Genomic DNA, 8,330 nt, shown 5'->3' on the forward strand with positions numbered 1-8,330 from the left:
TGTATAAAACAAAATTAGGTTCAGCTGTTCAAGATTTAGATAGAAATTAATATAAAAAGTAACATTGTTAAAAAAATAGTTTAAATAACACAAGAAAACAATATAAATGTCTATTCAACATGAATAACATGTTTACTGCAGCAGGCTGAGGCTAGAAATGCCCCACAACTGTCTGTGGCTAGTTTATATATCAATGTCATAAACTTTATTCAATATTACAACAATCTCTTTATGTTAACTTGCATCAATATAACACTTGATCTTGCGAGCTTTCTATTAAACGCTTGGATGCACATGGATTTTAACTCAAAACTTTCCATTGAATTTAAACAGTTGTCAAGTGCAATTTGATATCCTGTTATAAAGCATGTTATTCAAATTAAATTTTTTTAATAAGTATTATCTAATATTAAAACACTTCTACTAACTACTAATATCTCTGATCTAGTTCTTAAAAACAATGAAATATGTATACTACGAAAACAATATATTTATTGTTCATTGAACGACAAAAAAAAGTGCTCAAAATATTGGCTCTAGGACCTGGTGCACGAATAACCTTTCAATTATTGAGTCGCACACCACGGATACTTTTTAATGTCATGTCTAGGAAAATAGAGAATAAATAATGTAAAACTGAGTTATTAAATGAAAAAAACAATTAAAATTTTAGTAATATTTTACTAAACTCATCTTGATATAACTAACTGCTTAACATAAATATTTAAACTTGTTACAAAAATACTTACAACTAAAAATGTACTTGACTTATATAAACAACTGTTGTGATAAAATAGTTTTACACTTTTAGCTGTTTCTCATAGCCCTCTTAGTTACAATTGATTACTTTGAAGGATTTATAATAAATAACAAACCAATTTTAGAATATTTCTGATTAAATTTCCTAATAAGTTCTAGTTATTGAAGAATTTGAAACACTCCTAGCATTTAGTAATTTACTCTTAACAATTATTTATATAACTTTTTTTTTCTATAAGCATAGTTAAAACAATCTAAAGCAGGGGTTCCCAACCAGGGGTGCTCAATAATTATAGCATATAGTGTTAAGGGTGCGAGATCAAATTAAGAGACTTTAGGGGTGCGGGGTATCAAAAAGGTTGGGAACCACTGATCTAATGCAAAAGAGTTGGCCTGAAACAGTCTGAGATTTATTTGTTTAGTAAGTGCAAAAAAAATATATAAGTATTTAAAAAAGATGATAATAGAACTTAATATGGAGAGATTTGTATAAACTATAAAAAAAACTTCTAAAATGTTTAGAAGTACCGAGCTTATCCTGAATGATGCAAAAGGAAATAAGTTTAAGTTTACAATTTTTTTTTTAAAACAAAAAAGTTTCATTAACAAAATATAATGAGTTATTACTTAGTTTTTGGTAAGAGAAATTTATCTAAGATTTTCTAGTTTAGTTGGTAATCTGCTTATCAGTAAAACATAACAACAAATAGAATGAGAATATTATAAATTATGAAAAAACATCAAAATAGCCAAACTTAGTTTGTTTGTCTATGTAACAAGATAAAGGACATAGAACTTTAAAAAAAAATTCAAATTTGTTATACTAATTATTTTAATAAAATTTACATATAAAAATAGTAATAATGCTCGCTAAACTCATGTTGACATACCTCCATACATGTCACTTTCTTAGCATTGATTTCAAAATTTAGTACAAAAACTTATTTAAAACTAGTAGAAAAGGCTTTAGCTGTTTTAAAAAATTTGTTTCGACGTTTTGCATTTAATTTTGGATTTAAAAATGTTTTAAAGTAACTTTTAAAAATAAACTTCAAAACTAGTGCTTAATTTTAATAACTATGTAGCTTAAAAAAGCTATGTTTTTGGTTTTTCATTGAGGTAATACAGAAAATTATTGCAAATTGGAATGGACAAATTGCTTGATAAAAATATTTTATTAAAAAATTAGTATTCCGTATAAAAATTAGTTCATTATGTCTAATAGCTATTGGTTTTAGTAACTACTAAATGTTCTAAGAAATTGCACAAAACCTTGCTTATTAAATTAAGTTTGATTTAAATAATAAATAATGGAAGGTTTTTTGTCATCTAGGAACTAAAGTAATTTTTAGAATTATAAAGTTTTTGATTTTATTTTTTGATGAAAGGTCATTTTAAACTCAAAACAAATCCTGTACATGATGTTAAAATTAATTTCTAAGGAAATTTTTATGAATCATAACTAAAACTAAAAAAAGTTAACAAAAAACTAAATTTTAAACCAAAAGGCACCTCTGTTAAACTTGCTTTGATTTTTTTTTTCTTTTTAATTTTTCTGTTTATTTTATCTTAAAACAAGGATAGGTATGGATATGGAACATTAAAATAAAATTTAGTGCAACAAAAAAAAACGGGAAAAGTAACAAAAAAAAAATTTTTTTATTTTTTTTTACTATACAGCAGGGACGTAGCTAGCTCAAAAAAGTTACGAATCTGCAAAAAATAAAATAATTGAAATAACGTGTGATAACGTCCTAGCGGGAACACAACAATTTAAACTACCTCTTATTCTATGTTATTGAATTTAATCTGAAAATATGCAGTTATGTGATTACATCAAAATGGAATGTTGAAGTACGAGTGATAACTGTGTACAAGGCAATTAATTTTGCTCCACAGCCCATATGACTCTTTATGTCATGCCACTTTTGTAAACCCTGAAAACATTCATTAAAAATAAGTGTAAGAAAATCACAATTTAACTCAAAAATATTAAACTGTTCAAAAACTTAAACATTTAACGTAATCAATAGTAACAACAAGTTATGCAAATTCTTGTAACATAAAATTGTATGAATTTGATTTTTGAAGCTACAGCTTCCATTAGAATCAATTTTGCAATGCAGCTTTTTGACAAATTAAAGTTTTAACGCGCTAAATGATACAATTTGGATATATTTAAATCGTTAAACTTTTACGACACTAAAAATGCTAAAGAGTATATATATGTAAAAATTATTTCTCAGGAGTGCATAACTAAGTATATAAGAATACTAAAAGCTAAGAAAGCAGAGTCTTTTCAAATGAAATAAAGGCAAGTTTTTTCGCACATAAGTATACGTTTCTGGTATACAGTCATATACATTTGTTTACTTTTTGATATCAAGTAGTTAAAAAAATATATTATTACTTAAACTTATAAAAATTTGTGTGTGTTATAATTAAAAAGGAGCTGTAATTTATCTGAACGTAGTTTTTTATTTAGAGTTTCCAAAAGTGTTTTCAATTTTTTTCCAAGTTTCCTGAATTTATTCCAGGTTTTTAAAGTACAAATGATTTTGACTATATTTAGAACAAAATTAAATTCAAGGTAATAAACTGTTTTAAATAGCATAAAAAAATATTAAAAAGATACTGCAATGCTACTATAAAAAAGTGTTTTATAATAATTAAATAAAAACACATAATATGATAGATTTTTAGTATCTAATCTCAATTTCATTATTTTACTTTTAAATATACTTAAAAATTTCAGCTTTATAGTTATTTTTGTTCAAAACTACAGATTTTCTTTTTCGAAATGTCTCAAATTCCTGAATTTTGTGCCTAAATTTTAAATTCTATGTTTTTCTAGTGTTTCAGGTTTTTTCGTAACCTTGTTTATTAAAAAAAAATTTTTTTAGAGCTAAAAGCAATTATTTTTATATATGTGATAACTAAAACTTAGAAATAATAATTTTTTTTATAAAAATAAATTAATTAACATTTACAGTAATTAATACTATTGCAATTTAATATTTACACTAATGAACAGTTTTCTTAACTAATAATAAGTACTTCTTAAACAACTAATACAAAAATTTGTATTTTAAATAGGTATAAATAATTCTACTAAAAAATAAATAATACAATATATGTTGTTGTACAATTAAAACTTTACTTTTATTTTTAACTTTATTAAAACAAATAAAATGTTGCAAGTCTAAAATTAAATAGTTTTGTTTAGTTACTTAAAAATAGTCTGTTAGTGTTTCTAATCTTTTTACAAGCTGTATTTTTGCCTACAAATCGGACAGTCGAGCTTATTCAGGAACCAACTTTTAAGACATTTTTTGCAAATGACGTGGCTGCAAGTCAACTGAACCATTGTGACGTCATTCGCTTCGTCATCCATGCAAATACTGCAACGATCTTCCTCGCTTGCTTCTTTCAACACAAAGCTTTCGAAACTTTTAATCAATTTATCAATAGCTCCATCTTTCCACTCCCGCTTATCAACTTTACACCCTGGTTCGCCACGCATGACTGACCGTCTTAACTGGTGGTTGATTTGAAAGTGGTACTCGATTTCGTTGATTGCCGACATGAAGTAATCGTAACTCGTCACTCCTGTGACAACCCTATCTCTCAAATCGTATCGTCGACGCGTTGAGTTCGGATTTTTCTGAACACTTTGTCGGCGTCTACTTTGATCTTCTGATTTTTTTTTGGCACTTCTTGTATTTCTGATGCTTGTTCTCAGGTTGTAAGGGTGAGCACTTGTTCTATCACGACGGTCAACCATTTTTAAGTTTATACTATTACTTCTAAATTTTGTTCAATGATAATAAACAACAACTTGTTAAGCTATTTAGTTTTCTGAGAATTTCTAGAACATTAAATCTATTTGTTCACGTTAAATATATACTTTCAGTATAAGCTAAAAAGTTTGTATACAATTTAAGAATAAAATATTATGTTATAGACATTGTTTAAAATTATTCTTTTGACAAAATATTTCTTTCGTTTTTTAAAATGTGCATTTTTAGTATATGTAAAAGTTTAAAGGTGTATGAACTTAACGTTAGTTATAACTTTATTTTATTATTTTTTACACAATAAATAAAAAGTATTGTTTATTAAGCTTCTAACACATCTAATTTAAAACTAATTTTCTTCAAATACAACAAATTAAAAACATTAGTTTGCAACGAAAATATTTTTAATAAACTGCTTTTAATTCTAAAAGCCAATTGAGAAGTCTCATAAAAATATGTTGAACGTAAATCTTAACAATTAAAATGCAAAAAATAGTTATTATAAACCCAAAACAAACTGCATTATGCATATTGAAAAAAAAAAAGAAAATTAAAACAAAAAAGACTTTAAATTATATGCAGCTTAGTTTAAATTAAACTAATGATTTTAGTTGTAGTAATGAAAAAAAAATTTAACTCGTAGATTTAGATTTCTTAAATATCAAATTTGTATGGTTATAAAGTAGTGTACAACCAAATTGTAAATTAAAACTGTAATTATATTTTAGACCTAACTTGTACTATATAGTACTTAAATCTGTTCTATACTACTTATACAAACTAGGCATGAACTTTGATGGTTATATTTTATTTTAAAGTATATACCAAACACAAAAAAATAAAGAACATCATACTTTAAAAGAAAATAATTTGAATGTGGTCAAAACTTTTACGCAAGAATAAAATCTAACAGGGATATATTTTGAGAATGAATAAACACTATTACATTTAATTACTTAGAGTATAAATCCAAAAACTGCATATAAGAAAAAACATTATTTAAAAAAATAATTATCAATAAAACACAAATGTCTATATGAACTACATGTTTGCAGTAGCAGGTTGTGAATAGAATGACCTCCTCTCCAAATGATGATTATTTATATATGGCTGTAGTATGCATCAGTAAACACATGAGTTGCGAGCTTTCTCTTAAACGCTTGGATGAACAAGAACTATAACTCAAAACTTTCTATTAAATTTAAACATTTATCAAATGCAAATTGATATTCTATTACAATATAATAGATTTTTTGTATCTGATCTCATTATTTTAAACTTGAAAATTTTTTAAAATTTTAGGATTTTAATTAGTTCTTAAATTTACAAAAATATCCTGACCGTGTGTAATTTCTGTTTCTAATTACTTATTCAGAAGAAGAACCACATCACAATTCCCAAAATTTGTTATAATGGAACTAAAAAATATGTTTTACTCCAAAACTTAACTAAAACAACAATAATAATATTAAAACTTTATTATAAGATATTTTCAATAAATGGAGTTAAAACCTCTAAACAAAATTTAATATAAGAGAATATACTTTAAGAAATTCATAAATAGTACTACATTTAACTACTTATAATCAAAAAATAAAACTACTTATTTAAAAAAATATATAACAATAAAACACAAATGTCTCCATGAACCATGTTAGCAGTAGAAGGCTGTGAATAGAATGATCTCCTCTCCAAATGATGAGTATTTATATATGTTATGCAAAATTGCATCAGTAAAATCGAGCTTTCTCTTAAACGCTTGGATGAACAAGAACTTTAACTCAAAAATATCAATTAAAATACTTATCAAATGCAAATTGAAATTCTGTTACAAAGCTTTTTTAAGATTTGTTTAAAAGATAATTCAACTTTGTTATACCAAACATTTTTATCAATTTTAGCAATGAAAATAGAAGTAATATTCACTACACTCATATTAACAAACCTTCCTACACTTCACTTTATGAGTAATTAGTTTGTAGATTTAGGAAAAAAATTATTTAGAACTAGTAAAAAAGGTTTTAGCTTTTTGAAAAAAAAATTTACATTTAATTTTGGAAGTTATAATACTTTTGAATAACTTTAGAAAATTAATTAAAAAGTTCGTTTTTTTTAACTATAAAGCTTAAAAGGATATATTTTTCGTTTTTCATTTAGGTAATACAGAAAATTATGTCTGATTGGAAAGGACAGACTGCTTTATAAGAATACTTTTATTAAAAAGTTTGTATCCCGTAACCAAAAATTAGTTCGTTTTACTTAATAGCTATGTAAAATGGATTAAGTAACTACTAAATATTTTGAGAAAATGCACGAAACATTGTTTAATTGAAATATTAAACAATAGAGGGTTTTTTCATCTATCAGAAAAATTGTTTTTAGAATAATTAACTTTTATTTTACTAAATGTCATTTTAAACTCGTAATAAAATCCTGTACACGATGTTGAAATTAATTTATAAGGATACTCTATTGAATTGTTCTAATACTAAAAAAAATACAAAAATAAGCAAAAAGTCAAGAGTTGACCCTGTGAAACTTGCATTAAATTTTATTTTGCTTACTTTCTCTATTTTATCTCAAAACAGGGATGGATAAAAAACTTAATATGTTATTTTAGTATCAAGTCATATCCAGCTGTTTAATTTTTGATATCAAGTAATTAAAAAAACACTCTGTATTATAAATTTATGTAAAATATAATTTAAAGAAGCTGTAATTTATCTAAAACGTAGCTTTTTATTCAGGGTTTCCAAAAATTTTTTTTGATATTTTTTCCAAGTTTCCTGAATTTTTTCCAGGTTTTTGAAAGTACAAGTTATTTTGTCCATTCTTAAAACAAAATAAAACTCAAGGTAAGAAACTGCGTTAAATATTATAAAAATATTAAAAAAATACTGCAATGCTACTTTCTGTTACAATATGATAGATTTTTTGTATCTTATCTTAATTTCATTATTTTATATTTAAAAACTGCTTAAAATTCAAGGTTCAAATGATATATGTTCAAAACTCAAGGTTACCTTATTCAAAATTTCTCAAATTCCTAGTATTTGTGCCTAAATTTGAAAATTCCAGATTTTTCTGGGATTTCAAGTTATTTCGCAGCTCTATTTTGAAAAAAAAACTTCTTTAAAAGCTGAAAGCAACTGTTATTACATATAATTTAAATAAAACTTAGAAACAATAAAGGCTTTAGGAAAATAAATATATAAACTTTTACACTAATTAAAACTATTTAAATTTAATATTTTTATCTATAATAATTTTATTAACTAATTATAAAAACTTCTTAAACAACCAATACAAAAATGTGTATTTCAAATAGGTATAAGTGGTTCAACTAAAGAAATAAATAGTGCAATATATGTTGATACATAATCACAAACTTACTTCTCCTTGAAACTTTTATTAGAACAGATAAAAAGGTACAAGTCTAGTTAGAACAAAATTGACTTACTATTAATTAAGAATTTAATCAAATTAAATTAAGAATTAAATTAATTAATATAAAAACAGAAGAGAAACAAACTATTTTCTATCCGAATTAATAAAATGCTCTAAAACTTCTGCATAAATTATGTGTTTTGAAATGCATAAAAAATGTCATTACACACCAGCAAAGTTTAAAACATAAAAAGTGCTATTTTTATCACTTAAATATTAAAAAACAGAATAAGAAAAATAAACTAATTAACATAAAATAAAAAAAACATTAACCTAGTTTGAAGTATTGTGTTTATAATTACTATTAATTTTATACACAAAGCATCT

Source organism: Thalia democratica, chromosome 2 (assembly GCF_965202585.1).
Source record: "Thalia democratica chromosome 2, ktThaDemo2.hap1.1, whole genome shotgun sequence".
In the NCBI taxonomy this organism is placed as follows: domain Eukaryota; kingdom Metazoa; phylum Chordata; class Thaliacea; order Salpida; family Salpidae; genus Thalia; species Thalia democratica.